The following is an 18,336-nucleotide window of genomic DNA, read 5'->3' as shown; positions in this document are numbered from 1 at the left end:
ATTTACAGGATATTGTTTTATACAGGAAAACTGTTACTCAATAAGGCCGATCTACTAGTTGTTTTTCTCTTTCTCTGTGACCCAAGAATTAATGTGTAGGACTCACAAGCTGGTACCCCAAGGTCGAAAACACCACAGAGATGAGACCACTTCCTTACTCCCATCCTCCCTTTTTCTTTATCTCCTGGAAAAGGCTCGTTAAAGGCTAGGTGGTTTGTTTCAGAATTCACTAATGAAAGAACTCTGTATTTTATGTCTAGGAGTGTATTTTGCTGGGATGATCATAAATTATAGCTGAACTGATAAACTACACAAGGGATACTTTGCTCAGAAGGCAGGAAGACGTTTCCTTATTTAGTCTGTACCGGTTTGAACTGGGAAAGCTGACACACGAACCTTTTTTTTCTTTATATAAACTGCTGTGTATCAAATAAACCTTTGAGTTGATTCTGGGAAAGCAATCTGAACAGTTTCTGTATCACTTTGTTCTCCTAACTGCTCCCGATATCGTAACTAACCCCGCTGAACGGCATACCTGAGTGTTACTTTAAATAATTAGGAATCTTATAAGGAAAGGACAAAACTCTGCTTATCGCTCACGCCACGGAGGAAACCCGGGACGGCAATTTCCTTCACCCATCTCAAATCTCTGTTTTTGGCATTATTCGCTTGCTTGTTATGAAGCAGTCTACCGTTGCTTACAGTGCTGTTGGCCGCCGGTTTTTTTTTTTTAATGACTTCCGACAAGACAGCCTCATTTCTGCTGTTCAATACCAAATTTTATTTATTTTTTTCAAATTAAGTGAAACTGCAAAATGCTCTGCTGTGTCTCTATTAAAACCTCTTATTAAAACCTCTGAATCACTTCAGCAGCATCAGCCAATGTACATTTGTTGAGTCGTGGTTCTCGTCTGCTTTTGTTCTACTGCAGAATAATATTTTTAAGGTTATCTACTGTAAAAAGCTAGGCCAGGAAAATCTGCTTCATGGTTTTGTGTTTTATCCTCAGTTACTTTGACACAAAAGCATCTGCTGTGATGCTCACACCTCTGATGAAGTTTCACAAGTGTCAGTACTGATAAATGATCAGAATTATAATGTTTCTGACTCTCTGAGTAAGAATTAAATGGAATCTAATTGGGACCTTGTGAATTGGAATTGAACAGGTTCTAGAAATCAGTGATGATACTCAGCTCCAATACCCACCTATGATATTAGGCTTACGAACGCTGACTGGGTTTCATTTACCAGCTTTTTATGTTCTTCCTGCAGTTTCCTCCCCACATCACTCATCTTAACTTTTTTCCAGTCCTCCTCAGTCTAAACAGAACACACAACAATACAAAGAAAAGCTCAGGTGATTGATCTCTAACACTAGGCATCCCCAGTCTTATTCTTAGCAGTCTAACTTCTCACCATATCTTTGAAGGCCTCTCCATTGTAGTAGCGCTTGGATGCTGGATACTCTATCGTTTTGTCACATAGTTCCAGGAAACTGGAAGCCACCAGATGCAGCTCCTCTCCGTCATAGCCGTACAGCTTTTTGTCCTCACGCGTCATCAGCACAAGCTCGTCACATGGACATGAGGTGCCCTTTACCACACCAATAACCTGCATTTTTACAATCTCGGGAAGGTAGAATTTTCCCCAGGCGTTAACTTCATCATCATCCCCGTTGTATTTGGTGTTCTCAAGCTCTTCTATCCACAGGTCAGCACCACTTGGCTTCTTCAGGTGAACGCACATGCTTTTGTTTTTGGAAACAAAATCTTTCACCCATTTCAGGTACTTTTCACCTGGAAAGAAGCAGACAAGGAAATATGGATGAATGTAGAAGTGTTGGAAAAGACAAATAGCAAGGTTATCCTACAGCAGTTTGTGAAAATGTTGTATCTTGAAATAAGCAGGCAAAATGAGGATCTCACTTATCTCATATGTTCTGACTACCGACTTTCTTCAGTTAAAGGACAAAAAAAGGGCACACTGGAGGCTGACAGAGTGTGCAATGGTGGGAATCATTTTGCAGAACTCACTAAAGTTTGTTTCTCCTGGAACAAGCTTTTTACACTTCGGCAAATGAAAATACTGTGTTAAACTAAAAAAGAGCACCAGACCAAGGTCTACAGTACTAACAGAAAAACATGCCGTTACCTGTTGCCTGTCGACACAGCTGCTGATCTTCCTCACCAAAAAAAATGAGGATCCCTGAAAGGAATAGAAAGGTTATGTTAAAATGAATGACTGTCACGGTGATCATGGGAAGCTCCGAAATATCACAACAATAGCTACGAAATCACAAAATGCAGTGTGATGTCTGTAAGCACCAAACATGACATCTCTGCAAATTCATCTTGAAACATGTAGGTACCTCACACGTACAGCTGCAGCCATCTCAGCCATTTATCACTGTGGCTGCCAAGTGGCTGCCACTTCACAAGCGCATGGCCCAACATAGAAGAGCCACCTCCACAGGACAAGACTCAGCAGTCCATCTGCATCTTAAGGATAAAGGACACTCTTTCGAGGATGCTAATGTTCACATTTTGGGCAGAGAGGACAGATGGTTTGAAAGAGGAGTGAAAGAAGCCATCTATGTCCACTGTGAGCGACCATCTTTGAACAGAGGCGGGGTTTACGACACCAACTCTCTGCCATCTATAATCCAGTTTTGAGATCCTTCCCAGACGCCTTAACGCCCACTCACATCCTGGGCCATCTGACCTCAGGAATTCGCATGATAAGGTGGGGCCAGGTTTCACAATGAACTCACCCGAAACTGGCTGATTGGGACCCACACCCAGTTTCACACCTTGGCTCAGGTGATTAGAGGATCATCAGGGGGTCCTTTTGTCCCTCTGTGGGGGGAAACTCCCACTAGGTTTATATCTGGGACTCTCCACCATTTGACCTTAGAACTGAAGAAGCTTCTCGGATGAGAGGTGAAACGTCTTCAAGTAACTTAAAGAAGTCCAGACGCTTTTCTTTGCAAGCTCCTTTGACTACGATGACCTGGATGACTGAGAACCTTCACAGACATAAGGTGAATGTGACAAACAAAGCGCCTTCTTGTTCTCTGTGATAATGTAAAGTTATTAATGAAAAAACAAACGAGTAAAAAACGGACTGGAAACATGTCTTCAATCAAAACTCGACAAAAACAAAGAAACAGCCTCACTTCTCTGCGACGCTCCCTAAAAATGACGTTACGTGTTACGTACCAGAGATTTCTATACAGCCCTTTATCAAGCCGAGAGAAAGTGACGCAAAACCCTCCAACTAATAACGACTAGCAGAGAGGCTCAGCTGAGTGTAGTTACCTGGTTTGCAGACGCATACAGACGTTTCCTGTCCTCTCGGACGCAGCTGTGATAGAACATGTGGTGCATTACCGCCACCAACTGGCTTGGAGTGAGGACCGGAAATCGCTCATGCCAAATCAAAAAAAAAAAACATAAAGAAAGATTAAGTGAAGAGATAAATGAATACATTAAATCAAGAAGAAAAAAACCCACCACCGGACATATACATCCTCATATCCTTCTGTACAAATGAGTTTGTTTTAGAAACTGAAAAAAGCCACAAAACCTTCACATCTAGAAATCCTTTGCAGTAAAACTTGTTTTTTGGCAGGTTCCACAGGTTTTGAATCAGTTTTCTTCTTTATTCCTGATAATTTTGACAATGAAAAAGAACATGTTCTATAGGGCTTTGGAGTTGACGTCACGCCGCAATGCATTGTGGGAGCGCGACACCATTTTCGAGGTCTACGAATCAAAACAAACACACTGTGTTGGAACGACGATTACAAGATGCTTAAAAGCAGCTCAAAAGAGAATGGACTGTATAGAGACCGATTGCGTCCAGAGGCGAAGCGGCGGTACTTGCAGAAAATAGCGTGCAGTGGAAATGTGGACCCGTATGAAATACGGCCGTGGAGTAGAAACCCTGAAGACGTAGCCTGATATATTTTCGTACCTTATCTGTGGAGTCAGCGCGTACAAGTCGTCATTCAAACAAAGGTAAGTCAGCTCGAGTACTGCGTGTGAAATGCGTTTGATTTCCCTGCAAACATTCACATTAGTGCAGCATAAATTCATTCATGAGGGGAAATTACAGTGAGAACATGTGGAGGCTGTTAGAGGGAGAAGATAGTGAGTTCAGTGCAGGGCTGTGCAGAGAGGTTTAAAGGGGCGGGTGCTCAAAGTTAAAAAGGGGCACATTGAACCAGGCTGAATAACAACAACACACATTCATCAAGAATCTAATATGGGAAGGGCAGGGCTGTGTTGGTCTGAGACTGTAGACATTAAAAAGTCCACAGGAGAGATGGTAGCTGATTAAACAAGTGTCATGAGATAATAACAAAATGCAAAGATTGGTGACAGCGCTTGGAACCATAAGGCAACAAAAAACTATGTATGTAAAAAAAAAAAAATATATATATATATATATATATATATAGGTAAGGTAAGGTAACTTTATTTATACCCAAAGGCAAGGTAAATTTGCTTTACAGACAAATGACAGCATTTGACATCCCTTTAAAAACACACATACCTAGTAAATATATAAAACTCACTGTGACACATATTTTAATATTTCGAATCAAAAACAGTTCTTATTTAATTCAGTGACAGCAACGGGGACAAAGCTATTTTTATAACGCTTTGTCCTGCATCTCGGAAATAGAAACCTCCGTCCTGAGGGAAGAAGCTGAAATTCACCCCTTAGAGGATGGGAACCATTTTTAAGGATTGATAAAGCCATCCTCTGTACCTGCTTAGAGTACAGGGAGGCTAAACAAGACTGTGGCTCACCTATCAGACGACTGGACCATCTCACTATCTGATTTAGAGAGTTTTTCTCTGTGACAGAGGTCTGACCAAACCATGCCACCAAACAAAAGGATAAAACAGACTCAATAAAAGAACGAGAAAACAAAGTTAAAATTTTTTGGTCAATGTGGAAATGAACAAGTTTCCTAAGGCAATAAAGGTGCTGGTGACCCTTTTTACAAACTGATTTGCAATTTTGATCAAAGTTCAGTTTTTCATTTATTATGGTCCCAAGATATTTATATGATTGTACTTGCTCTATTTTCTGACCTTTAATTAAAGTGACTCCGTGCCCATTTTGTTGTTTCCTAAAATCAACAACCATGTCTTTTGTTTTAGATATGTTCAGCTGGAGATAAGACTCCTCACACCACTGAACAAAGTCATCAATGACTGGACCGTGGTTAATTTCACCCTCTTTCAGTAAGCTGACAATAACAGAGTCATCTGCATATTTAATAATGACCCTGTTTTCATGTCTGCCCTGACACATATTTGTATAGAGAGTGAATAATAAGGGCGATAGGACGCAGCCTTGAGGAGAACCTGTGGAGGAGAACACTACCACACTTCACGTGTCTCGCTATGAAACCTAACGCATCAATGGTTGTGCTGTTTTGTGCCCTTGGCCTTATCAGCACCTGTAAAGGGAGTTGTTTTCTCAAACTGCTGAAGTAAGTTCATCTAGTTTTAGCAACTTTCACTGAACAGTAACAGTGTCACAACTAAGCATATGCATAAGCACTTAAACACTTTAAATGAGAATAACAGAACATTTCTATTACAGAGGCTGGAACCTGTCCCAGTAGTAGGTAGAGCACACCTGGACAGGTCACCAGTCTGTCAGAGGACTAACACAGAGACAGACATCAGAGTAACAAATCTATTTAAAATTAATGTAAGTTTGCTGCAGCTGTATGTATGAACATGTGTTTCTGTGCTCACAGTCCACCTCTCAGGAACCTGCAGTTCACTTTTAGTCTACTTTAAACAGACCTCACAAAAGGCTGATGTGGCTGGATCAGTAGTCTGATTTGAGTACGATACCTTTGGCCAGGGATTCATCTGGTGCATCGCTTCACTGCAGTCTTACGTATTTTCCCCACACCTGAATAAAAAAATACTGATATATACAAATAACAGCTTCAGCTGATGCAGCCTGACTCAATCCTAGATGTTCAGCACACAGAGACACAGAGGTGCCGTTTAAAGTTTAGTGTTAACCTGAGTCACTGATCATTTGCAGTATTACAGAGTCTGGCAGTCTTTGCATGATGTCCACGTCACTGTAAGTTTCTAGCTGACTTCACTGCAATTTCAATTTCAATTTCTGCTGTTCACAAACGCTGTCCATCTAATCTGACTGAGCTGGAGCTGTTTTGCAAAGAAGAATGGGCAAAGATTTCAGTCTGTAGATGTGCAAAGCTGGCAGAGACAGACCCTAAAAGACTGGCAGCTGGAACTGCAGCAAAAGCTGGTTCTGTTGTTGACTCAGGGGGTGAATAATTACGCACACCCCACTTTGCAGTTATTTATTTGTAAAAAATGTTTGGAATCATGTATGATTTTCGTTCCACTTCTCACGTGTGCACCACTTTGTGTTGGTCTTTCACCTGGAAGTCCAATAACATTGATTCATGTTTGTGGCTGTAATGTGACAAAATGTGGGAAAGTTCAAGGGGGCCGAATACTTTTGAAAGCCACTGTATATGTAGACACAGGACTACAAGTAGAAGATCAGACATGAAAGTGGAGATAACACAGAAGACCTGCAGCAAAGGTCAGAGGTCAGACTGGGCCCTGGATTCAACAATGAGCCAATGATCATCAAGCAGTGACTAAAGCAGAGCCCTGACCTTCTGACATTCATCACACAGTCAGAACAAATGTCTGCTGATGACTTCATCTCATGAAACGACTGATAGATGTCAGTTCATTGATCAGCTGAGCTGCTGATCTTCATCGTCACAGAAACATTCAGCTTGTTTCAATCAGTAAATAACTCCCACTACTCCCAGTTTGAACTGTTCCCACTCAAAATGCTGTGAGAACAATGATCATTGTAGAACTTCACAAACATCACGTGTTGTTTTCCACATGTAAGATCAGCAAACACACAGAAACTTCCTGTTGCCACACACGGCCTCTAAAATCTCTTCCACGCTTTCTGTCTGAAGTCCACTCTCTGTGTCGGATCCACAGGAAACAACAAGATCTTATTAACATGGTTTTCAATGTGTCTCCTTCCAAAAAGTCCAACCAATGAACAAATGTGTGTATTTGTGGAGGCCGAACAAAAGCATGACACATTTCTCTGTTTCTATAAACTGGAGTCAAACACAAACATGAAGAGTTTCACTGACAGACTCCAAAATGCCCCCACAGTGGATCAAAGGGAAATCCTACAGTGTGGCCAGAGACTCTTAATGGCTCCAACATCAACACATCCACAATGTTGGATCCAGTTCTGCCTCACAGAGTTACTAAGACACACCCTCTGCAGCATCACAACAGCTCCACCTGCTTCACCTGCCTCCTCAGCATCTGTACACCTGAAGAGAAAAGAAAGGCTCCAACAGCTCAAATCTACAAAGGATTCATGAAGTTTCATCCAACAATAACATGTTTGCCTTCCACAGTGTGCTGTTAGACACCACTGTACCTCTGCCATTTCAAAAAGAGCAGCTTGGGAACATTTTGGCTCCAAACACTTTGTGTTTAAGTTCTTTGTTTTCTTTGTGAAGCCGACAACATCTGGAGCTTTGTGACTCATAGAAACATCATTTTGTTCTTTAGATGACAGCAGATTGGGACTGAATAATCAATCACTATCAAACCAATAAAGACAAACATGCTGATTTTACAGGAACTTTGTTGGAGAAGCTGCAAAGACATGAAACTGGTGGAGATCCCAAACCAGTTGATAGTGCTGGTTATTCCAAATAAAGCTGTTTCCCTTTGAGATGAAATGACTTTGTGTCCTGATATATAATAAAGATGTTGTTGTTTTTGAGCCCCTGTATTAAAAGTAGTTTAAAGTCAGCTTGAGTTTGATGTCTTTATGTCAAAGCTGCTCATGATGTTGAGCTGCTGATGGAATAAAAACAATATAAAAGCATGTAGTCCAGACTTAAATGCAGCCTGTTGTTAGCTGAGGTCCACACACAGTGTTTGACAGTGTAAAGTGTGTGAAAGGGCTGCTGGTGGAGCTCACTAGGATGAGCAGGTGACCACGAGGTGGAGAGCAGCTGGCCTGGCTTTGACCCGGGCCACGCCCCCTTTCTCTCTGCTTTGCTGTCACTTATCTTCACTGCTCTGTCCAATAAAGCTGAAAAATGCCCCGAATCAAAGAAATCTGCTGCAGCCTCTGAAATGTCTTCTGTTTCCTTCCCGACGGCTTTTTCACCGTCAGCCCATCAGACAGTCCAGCAGCATTTATGATGATGTCATGATGTTGAAGAGGCTGCTACGGTGGCCTCCCATGACCCCCAGCCTCATCACAGCTGAGATGCAGACATTTGAAAACATTCAGCAGACAACTGAATAACAGTCCAACACAACAGTCTGTGTGCAGACACACACTGACCTTTCATAGAGTCAAACACAGCTGGTTGAGTCATTTCTCTGTGAGTCTAAAGTGAATCTAGTATTTGAAAGTCCACTTCCTGTATTTGTTGTTGAAGACTTCTTCAGCTTCTTCTCAAGGACATCAGCTGCTTGTTTGGCAGCAGAGGCAGTTAAGAAGCTTCCTGAAAAACACTGAACAGTGAGTTCACTGTGGCATATGACAGATTCAGCTTTCTGTGTGCAAATGTGTCTGTGTCGACCTTTCAAATGCTGTTGAATCCAAAACATCAGCGGCTCCTCGGCTGCTCACTTCATGCACTTCTGTCTGTGTGACAGTCCAATGACATCACAGCTGTTTCCAGCCCCAGTGTCTCAGGACTGGACACCTTTAAACATGTCGAGGATCAAACAGCGTCCAGCTAAACACACATGAAACTATCAGAGCTGACAATCATTCCAATAACATCTAATGGTTCATGTATGTAGACACAGGACTACAAGGAAATGGCTCTCAGCATCTGGCTGTGGGAACACATGAGTCCCTGTTTGTGTTCAGATTGTGTGCATGTTTTAGACGTGTGTCACATGTAGAAACACAACAATCCCACAATGACACACAGATGTGTTTGACACAGCTGTGCAGCTGTAAGTTGTTTCTAATGATTCATTGAAGCTCTTCTAACATTCTGGAGACGATCAGTACATGAATCTGTTCAACACGACAACAATTTGACTTCAGTGTGAACGTTTGCATTAAATAACCTTCTTCATCCAGCTGACAGCATCTTCATCCTATGATGTGAACAGTTCCTCCTGTTGATGACAAACCTCTGACAGGATCTGCTTGAGGAGCTTTTTCATGTGCAGCTCTCTGAGCTCAGGGCTGAGCTGCTGTTTCATCTTTAAGAGCTGCTGCCTCCTCGCCGGACTTGTTCTCCTCTTCTTCTCCTAATGACACCATTTCTGCTTCATATAAAATTCAATAAAGATGCTGACATGTATCTGTAGCAACAACATCATTGAATCTAGAACAACTGGAGCCAAACCAGTGGCTCTGCTGGGATCACTGGTGAGCCAACACTTCCTTGTTGATGCAGATTTCAGGGCTTCCTTTTGCTCCTCCGTTATAACTGTTCTCTCTTCTCAACACATGATGACACAAAGGAATCAGCAGTGACAAAGATGATGCTGAAGAGAAGCACACACTTCACACATATAACAGAGCAGTGCAGTTACACACACCTCTGCTCGACATCAGGCCTCAAACAAAGACACAAAACACTAACTTGACTCTAAACAGAAGAAACGAGCAGCTGTTTCTGTTCTGTGCTTATTTATATTTGACACACATGCTTCTCTTTGTGCAAACACACATCGCACTATAAGGGTAACCTCGCACACAATGATTGGACAGCACAGTGATGATGCTGGGAGATCCTATACGCAGCAACACAGAAACACTGAGAACTTTAAACAATGATGGAAAGTGTTATAAATGACTTGTTGGCCTCTGATCTGTCACAAACAGCTGAAACGTGTCTCTCATGAGTCACATGAAGGTTTTTGACAGAAAGGACAAAAAGTAGCTGCAGTCAGTTTGTGTCATTTTTATATTTATTCATCTGGGAGAAAAATCTGAGGGACATTAAAATGTGTTTTCAACAGAGACAAGAACATGAATATAACAGAACAGGTAAATGAACATGTTTCAAGTAAACAGCTGGACTGATCAGGTCCAAACACAGAGTGATAAACTTGTCAAACAGCTGTCATATCTTTATATAGAAGCTCTTTATAAATGCTGCTCACTGCAGTCTGTTTACTAATAATGTCAAAGTGTTAGAAACACAGAAACATCAGAATGGTCTTTGTTCACAGAAACCTGTCTGGGATCCTTTGTTGTTCTTTTGATGCAGAGTTACATTATAAATATAAAGAGTTATTTCAGAGTCTCATCAGTTTTCCTGCATGTCTTTATTTAACACATCAGCAGGGCTGAAGCTCTCATGTTAAACACACACTGATCTATGGACACGTTCATGTGTTTCTAACAGAACCAGGCTGTTATCAGCCTGCACTAACATTATGTCACACACACTGAATGTAACAGTGACAGTTTACATCATCACACAATCAGCTGTGATTGTTTCACTGTCATCAAACGAGTCAACAGGAAGTAGAATCAATAGAAACCAATCATTTACTGACAGCATGTCTGATGGAAATAAGTGCAGATTATGTATGAAGTCTAACTGCACACAGTAACTGTGTTACAATAAGGACTTAACAGCGCCCTCTGCTGGAGTGTTTCAGTACTGCGTTAACTAGAATACACCACCTCCTCCTCACACCACCTGCTACAGCTCTACTCTTCTATGACTACAGTCATCCACAGCACTGATGTGAGGTCACATGGTTCATATGTAAGGAGCACAGCTGACCTCAGGTCAGTTTAATGACTGTGAGCAGCAGCTGTGTTATTGTCACTGTGACAGGGAGACACTCTCAGACACAGCGCTCATGTCAGCTTGTTCTCATGCAGGAGGATCAGGAGCTCCATGTTTGTCTTTCTGTTTGAATCATGATGTGTTTGTGCCATCAGAGTCTGTCATGAGTACTCAGGGTTTCACAGCAGCTCTTCTGGATGCTGACGAGGACTCCAACCTCATGTTTCACCTCTCTGAGCTTCTGATGTCTGTGAACACTCGTGTTTCTTCTCTGGGCTCATCTGGACAAAAACACCTTTCTGTGTTTGGCTGCAGCCTCATTCTGACTGACAGGAAGTGTGTTATCCATGAGCTGCACTTCTGTGAGGAAGTTTCCTGCTGTGTTTCCTGTCTGTGGACAAACACGAGTGTTCCAGCTGAGGACTTGGTTCCTTCCACCTGTCCATACAGGACATCACGCTGTCTGCAGCTCTGTAAATGCAGCTCCAGGTCCTTCCACGTGCTGCTCTGTATTTGTGCAGTTTGTAGTGTGTCCTGGGAAACGTAGCACACATGGTGTTCTTCTGCTGTTTCCTCCTTTCACTGAGTGTGAAACACTGACGCTGTGCTGTTGTTCACAGAGGGGAGCTGATTCTAGCTGCAGCTGGACTCTGTCATCTAACTGAATGTGTTGGTGCTGATCACGGGGCTCTGAGGGGGGAGCAGCAGGAGGACTCTGGATGCTGACGTCAGTGTATCTGTGGAAGCTCCCACAGCGTGTCTGTCATTCAATATTGTGCTGTATATTGTATCTATGCAAAGATGAACAGACTGTGTGTTCACTGGTCTATGTGCTGCAGCTCTGATGTCATCATCACTCCCTCCTCCACCCTCAGCAGTCCCAGCATGCTGCTGTGGTGCACCCCACCCTCACTCTACACCTGAGCCACAGACCACACCCTCCACCTCAATATACACCACAGTTTTCTCTGCTGTGGAAATGAGATCAGGAGGAAATCATCATTATTATTATTTAATAAACGCTCACATTAATGTGGGCTTATTTGTTTCATATTAGAAACATTAGTTGAGTGTTTTTAGTATAAAATGGTCAAAGTCCCTCTTTTTGCTCCTCCCCTCACCTGTGGATGGACGCTGCTGTTACCGTGGTGACAGCTTGGATGTGTTTCAGTCCTGCCTGGTTATCACTGCAGGAATCTTTCACATTTATTACAGGTAATAACTCTGATTTTTCTGTGTATTATGAACCAAATGTATCCTGATACACACAGAGATGGATGAGCAGAGGTTTTTTTTGCAGTTTATGTAGTTACTATGGACTTAATGCAGACATATTATTAAAATTAGGGCTATAACAGTTGTATTGATGTATAGCAACTTGAAATGCTCCCACAAATGGCTCCACAGCATGTAAAAATATAACAAAAGCTCTGGCGGACTTGGTTCTGTGGTCAGTCTTAAAGGGTGAAGTTCAACTCTGTAATCTTCACTGTGTCACAGAGTTCAGTGAGTCCCGTTATTCACAGTATCAATCAGATCATCAGAGAACAGCTGATCAGCAATCAGTGGTGCCAACAGCGCCTCCTGTGGTGAGAGGATGCAATAATGCAATGTAGCATTTTTCCACTCAACACTTGCAGTCATGGAAACTGTCTGTTGGATCTGTGTGACGTTGCTTTCTTGGTTAGAGTTCCTCACAAATGTCCAGATGATTCTTCTAATGAGGCGTCGACCATGTTTGCAGCTCTTTGGAAGAAAACGTCGCCCTTTGCCATCCTTACTTTTCTTTGACTTCTTCAAATGCAGCTGAACTCCAGCTGGTATTTTCTTGGACTTTGCAGCTGTTTCTGGTCATCAGTTCATTCCTGCAAACCTCTGAAGCTGAACAACAATGATGCTGCATTGCTGGCTGATCCCAAAAGGTTGATTCTGTTCATCTGGACCTTTTCAGAAACGTTTGCTCACTGATCAGGTGACTTCTTCAGTCTCAGCTGACTGCAGCTTTACAAGCTTACAAACAGCACATTTGCACAATGACCGAAAGCAGCAGCACCTGATATATATGATACTAATATAATACATATACATATATAATCCATACTAATGATGAAGGAACTGAGCTCACAGTCCATTGTTCATTCAGTGAACTACTCAGTTTATTTTGGGCCTCAGAAATGCTCACTCTGTTTGTACATCACTGTCAGCAATAGACTCATTCTGCTGTGTGGACAGGAACACATGACATCACTTCCTGTTTGTTTGTGACTGAAGAGGAAGAAGTTTACAAGGAATCATTTAGAAGAGTTTCAAACATCAACTGATTGAATCCATGAATCTGAAAACGTGTTTGTGAGTGAAAGAGACAGACATGTACAGACTGAACTATCTGTTCAACAGTCAGAGTGTTTCTGTAACAGGAGACACTCTTTACACTCCACTCAGCACAGGGACACTGAGGCACCACGACGATGATAAAATACACTAAAACCAGGATAAAGAGTTTGAGTGAATGTGGTGTTGAAGGTGTGGAGGTGGATCAGAGTGTCAGAGGAGACTCTGTAGAAGGACAGAGTGCCAGCAGGACAGTCCACATACACTGCTGCTCTGTTAGAGACAGAGGAGGAGGAGGAGGAGGAGGAGGAGATGGATGTTTGTATGTCATTGTGCCTGACATAACGAGGACCATCATCAGAGCAGATCAGACTCCAGGACTGATTATTGTGTCCAAACACACAGTCAGCACTGTCTCCTTTCCTTCTGATGCTTCTGTAACTCACTGATATATCAACTCTTCCTCTCCACTCGACCTCCCAGTAACAGCGACCAGTCAGACCATTTCTACACAGCAGCTGAGGATAAACATTAAATCTGTCTGGATGATCAGGATATGACTGAACCTCCTTCACACGTGTCACCTTCCTGTTGTTGTCAGACAGTTGGAGCTTTGTGTTCACTGTGTTTGTGTCGATTGTGAGTTGACAGGAATCTGATGGAGAGAACAAACACAATCCAGCTGCAGTTATTGATCCATCATCTGTTCATTGATTGACACTTTGATGATGACTCCTGACATGATGAAGATGGTTGAATGTGTGCTGCTTTGTTTTCATGAATCCCATTAAAAACACACTTACACTTCCTCAGACCTGGTCTCAACCATCGGACTCCAGCAGGCTCCACCCTGAAAGGAGGAGGGGGGTCAGAGCAGCACAGTCAGCATGCACACATGGACATTACATGGCTCTCACACACACACTGTTACACACTGAGCTCAAAGCTCGGCTCCACTGTTTTATTCAAAGAAATCTACATTTATTTATCAGCACATTTAAAAACAGCTTGAGCCAAAGTGCTGCACAGAGTAGAGAGAAAATAGGAAACATACACAGTAATGACTATAAAGACTGGTCAGGATTGAAAGCTACAGAGTACAAATGTGTTTCCAACCGGCTTTTAAAAATGTCCAGTGTTGGTGACGACCTGATGTGAAGGGCGACTGTTCCAGAGTTTGGCTGCAGCCATCGATAAAGCTCACCTCTGTTTTTACGTCTAGTTCTGGTCAGAAGCTGCTTATCTGCAGACCTGAGGGCTCCACTTGGATTCTTTTGTTAAAGAGAGATAAGATGGAGCCAATCCATTCACAGATTTAAAGACAACCAGATCTGGAAGTGGATTCTACCACGTACTGGTAACCAGTGGAAAAAGCTGGTGATGGGTCGTCTAGCACAGACCCACCGCTGGAACCAGACAATTGATGAGGGAGAGAACTGTGACAGCGCCGTTCCTTCACTTGACCTCAGTCGCTCTCGTCTGCTCCCTCGTAACACTGCTCTTTATTGAGCTTACATGAATATGCACAAGTTCATTATGACGTCTTACACAGGTATGAACAAAGAGTACCAGTCTGTGCATAGTGTGTGTGTGTGTGTGTGTGTGTGTGTGTGTGTGTGTGTGTGTGTGTGTGTGTGTGTGTGTGTGTGTGTGTGTGTGTGTGTGTTCTCGTGTTCCAGATGTGACCCTGTGACCCCAAAGCTGGTGCTAAGAGTCCAGCGGTCCCCCTAACAAAGGGCTCTTATACTTAACCAGACACAGAGTAGGTGTCCTCCTACACCAGGGGTCTCAAACTCGTGGCCCGCGGGCCAATTGCGGCCCGCAGGACGATAGTTTTTGGCCCCACCTTAATATGAAAATGTAATGTTAGTTTGATAATGTATGACACTTTACAGTGTTGTGGGCGGAGCTGAATTAACCCACCAATCAGGGTGGGATATGGATCTCAGGGGACACCAGCCGGGCTTGATGCAAGCAGGGAAACATTTCTCAATGAGTCAAAGTTCCAGCAGCGTTGCCCTGGAGTGTTTCTTTCTTTCTGTGCCTGGCTGGCTTCCTCCTTTCTATTGGGCAAACGCCGACATTCGCCCCAGCGCGCTGCGTTCACAACACTTCAAAAAAAGTTGTTTTTTTAAGTTGCTGCCCAGCAGGACATTATACGTATATAGATTTATACACACGTCAGTGGGATTTAAAGTTATTTTTCCACAGAGAGAGATCTCATATTAACTCTCACAGTGATGCGTAGGCGGCGGGATAAAAGAAAAGTCATGAACTCAATGCAGCCCAATTTAGTCTGCAGTCACATAGCGACACCTGTTCATCGGCAACAACAGTCCCCGGTAACCCGGACTAATTATAGGGTCGCACCGTAATTTGTGGCTCCATGTTTTTATTTGCATCACTGCGTTTGCATTGCAGCAAACATGAACATTACATATATTTCAATATAATGTAAAAGCAGTCAAAACAACTAACATCAGAAACAGCTGATGTTATTTGTTATATGTCACGGTGTCATTTCCGCTTCTTTCTCCTGTAACAACAGCCCGGCGCCGTGAGCAGTCGCCTTTTTTGCGCTCGCTATCCCTGCACTTTCTACCATCTGCAAACGCCACGGTGTTCGTGTCATCATGAAAGACATGAACATCGAGCGTAAAAACAAAGGAGACTGCTACCGGCTTTTTATCTGCCGATCGCCGTGTTACGGTTGCAAGAAAAAGAAGCAGAAATGACGTTCTCTACGCGTTGAGACGTTCCCCGTCCGTCGGCTAAACGCTTGATTGAAACTTCAATGCGACAGTGACACCAAGTAGAATTATAAATGTCACATAGCCCCAAACATGTCTTTTTCAAAGCCTGCGGTGAAGAGAAAGGTTGGTGATGAGCACCGACAATTTCAGGAAAAGTGGGAAATGCAATATTTCTTTGTTGAGCACAGGGGCACCCCGACCTGTCTTATTTGCACAGAGAAGGTTGCGCTGCACAAGGAATACAATTTGAAACGTCATTACACAACTAGACATGCTGAGCTGGATGCAAAATACCAGGGAGACGAGAGAGCGAACCGGGTTGCCAGTCTTAAAACAGATCTACTGAGGCAGCAAGATTTCTCCAAGAAAGCAACCAAAGAGAATAATGCAGCAGTCGGAGCCACGTGGTTAGTGAGATGATTGCTAAAGCAGGGAAGCCATTCACAGAAGGTGCATTTGTCTAAAAGTGCATATTGCAGGCTGCAAATATAGTCTGTCCGGGAAAGAAAGGTCAGTTTAGCAACATCAGCCTTTCTGCCAACACCGCAGCAGATCGCATTTCTGACCTGTCAAGTGACATTTATGACCAACTGTGTGAGAAAGCCAAATGTTTCAGTGTATACTCAGTCGCTCTTGATGAGACCACAGACATCACCGACACTGCCCAGCTCCCAATGTATGTCCGTGGTGTTGATGACAGTTTTGAAGTGATGGAGGAGCTGCTCACAGTAATTCCAATGCATGGCCAGACCACCGCTCAGCAGATATTTACAAGCTGTGTGATGCCATTGAGAATGTTGGTTTGCCATGGAAGAGGTTTGTTGAAATAACAACAGATGGAGCGCCATCAATGACAGGGAGGGAACATGGACTGGTGGCACAAAACAAACTGGAAGAGGAAGGCGTGGAGGAGGCCATTGCTCTGCACTGCATCATCCATCAGCAGGTCCTTTGCAGCAAATGCCTGAAGTTTGACAATGTGGTGTCTATTGTTGTGAAATGCATCAACCAAATCAGATCCAGGGGCTTAAAGCACCGAAGGTTCTGTGCTTTTTTAGAGGAAATGGAGTCAGAATATGAGGATGTGCTCAACTTCACTGAGGTACGTTGGCTCAGCAGGGGAAATGTATTAAAGAGACTTTTTGAGTTGAGAGCAGAAGTGAAGCCTTCATGGAGAAGGATGGAGTTAGTGTTCCTGTGCTAACTGATCCCAAATGGCTCATGGACTCAGCTTTTCTTGTTGATATGACACATGAGCTTAATGTACTGAACAAGACGTTACAAGGCCAGGGGCAACTTGTCAGTGCTGCCTATGACAACGTGAGAGCATTCTCCACAAAACTGGCGCTCTGGAAAGCTCAGCTCTCTCAGACAAACCTTTGCCATTTCCCAGCATGCAAGGCACTCGTGGATGCAGGCACACCATTCAGTGCTGACGAGTATGTTGATGTCATTTTGAGGCTACAGGAGGAATTTGATCACAGGTTTGCTGACTTCAAGACACACAGAGCCACCTTTCACATTTTTGCGGACCCCTTCTCCTTTGATGTGCAAGATGCCCCTTCTGTGCTTCAAATGGAGCTCATTGAGCTGCAGTGCAACTCTGAACTCAAAGCAAAGTTCAGGGAGGTGAGTGGAAAAGCAGAGAAGCTTGGACAATTTTTGAGAGAATTGAGCCCTAGTTTCCCTCGGCTTTCCCGAATGTTCAAGCGGACCATGTGCCTTTTTGGTAGCACATACTTGTGCCAAAAGCTCTTCTCCACTTTGAACTTCAATAAGTCCAAGTACAGGTCCAGACTTACGGATGATCATCTTCAAGACATACTGAGGGTCGCAACTGCTTCCTCCCTCAGGCCAAATCTGGCTCGGCTATGCGAGAGGAAACGCTGCCAGGTCTCTAGCAGCAAGGAGTAGGCAAGAGAAGCCATGTTCAGAAGAACAGTTCATTTTCTACAGTGTTCCATTCATGTTCAGAAGAAGGTTATAGAACTGTTAATACAGACATTTCAATCTAAATACAGCAGATATAGAAGACTGAAAAAAAACCCACATAAGTTCACTGACTAAAAATATCTTATTATTCTTTTATTTATGTATTACAGATTGATTTATTTTCTTATTAATTCTTAATTTGTTTATTTATTTTTCATATTTTGTGTTAAAAAATAAAAATAAAGAGATTTGAGAAGATTGGAATTTTTTAACCATGCCTTTCTTGTGGAAAACCTAATGCGGCCCAGCCTCACCCAGACTCTGCCTGCAGCGGCCCCCAGCTAAATTGAGTTTGAGACCCCTGTCCTACACCATAAATCAGTAAGAGAGGGTACGACCTCTCTCATGGCCCCAAGTGGTGTGTGCATGCCAGAGCACTCTGGAAGGCACACAGAGTCTTTACAGACTACT

At 43.1% G+C, this 18,336-nt stretch overlaps 2 protein-coding genes across 2 annotated transcripts in view; one reads left to right on the top strand and one right to left on the bottom strand.

Annotated features, from left to right (window-relative positions):
* The window catches only part of LOC146577056 (NACHT, LRR and PYD domains-containing protein 3-like), a 200,072-nt gene that overhangs the window by 114,521 nt on the left and 67,215 nt on the right, over positions 1-18,336 (top strand). The window lies entirely within an intron of this gene.
* Positions 13,755-18,336, bottom strand: part of LOC146577050 (protein NLRC3-like) — a 324,292-nt gene continuing 319,710 nt past the window's right edge. The window contains exons 1-2 of the transcript XR_014891340.1: positions 13,984-14,326; positions 13,755-13,835 (exon numbers count right to left, since the gene is read on the bottom strand). The gene's annotated coding sequence lies outside the window, so the exon portion shown is untranslated. Of the gene's footprint in view, positions 13,836-13,983 lie in introns of the transcript that reaches the window.

This window comes from Mchenga conophoros, linkage group LG3 (genome assembly GCF_057382185.1).
Source record: "Mchenga conophoros isolate Kocher_MC1m ecotype Shallow Benthic linkage group LG3, M_conophoros_male_GT1.1, whole genome shotgun sequence".
Taxonomy (NCBI): Eukaryota; Metazoa; Chordata; class Actinopteri; order Cichliformes; family Cichlidae; genus Mchenga; species Mchenga conophoros.
Note: the sequence above shows the minus strand (reverse complement) of the source record. Positions and strands in the feature narration are given on the sequence as shown.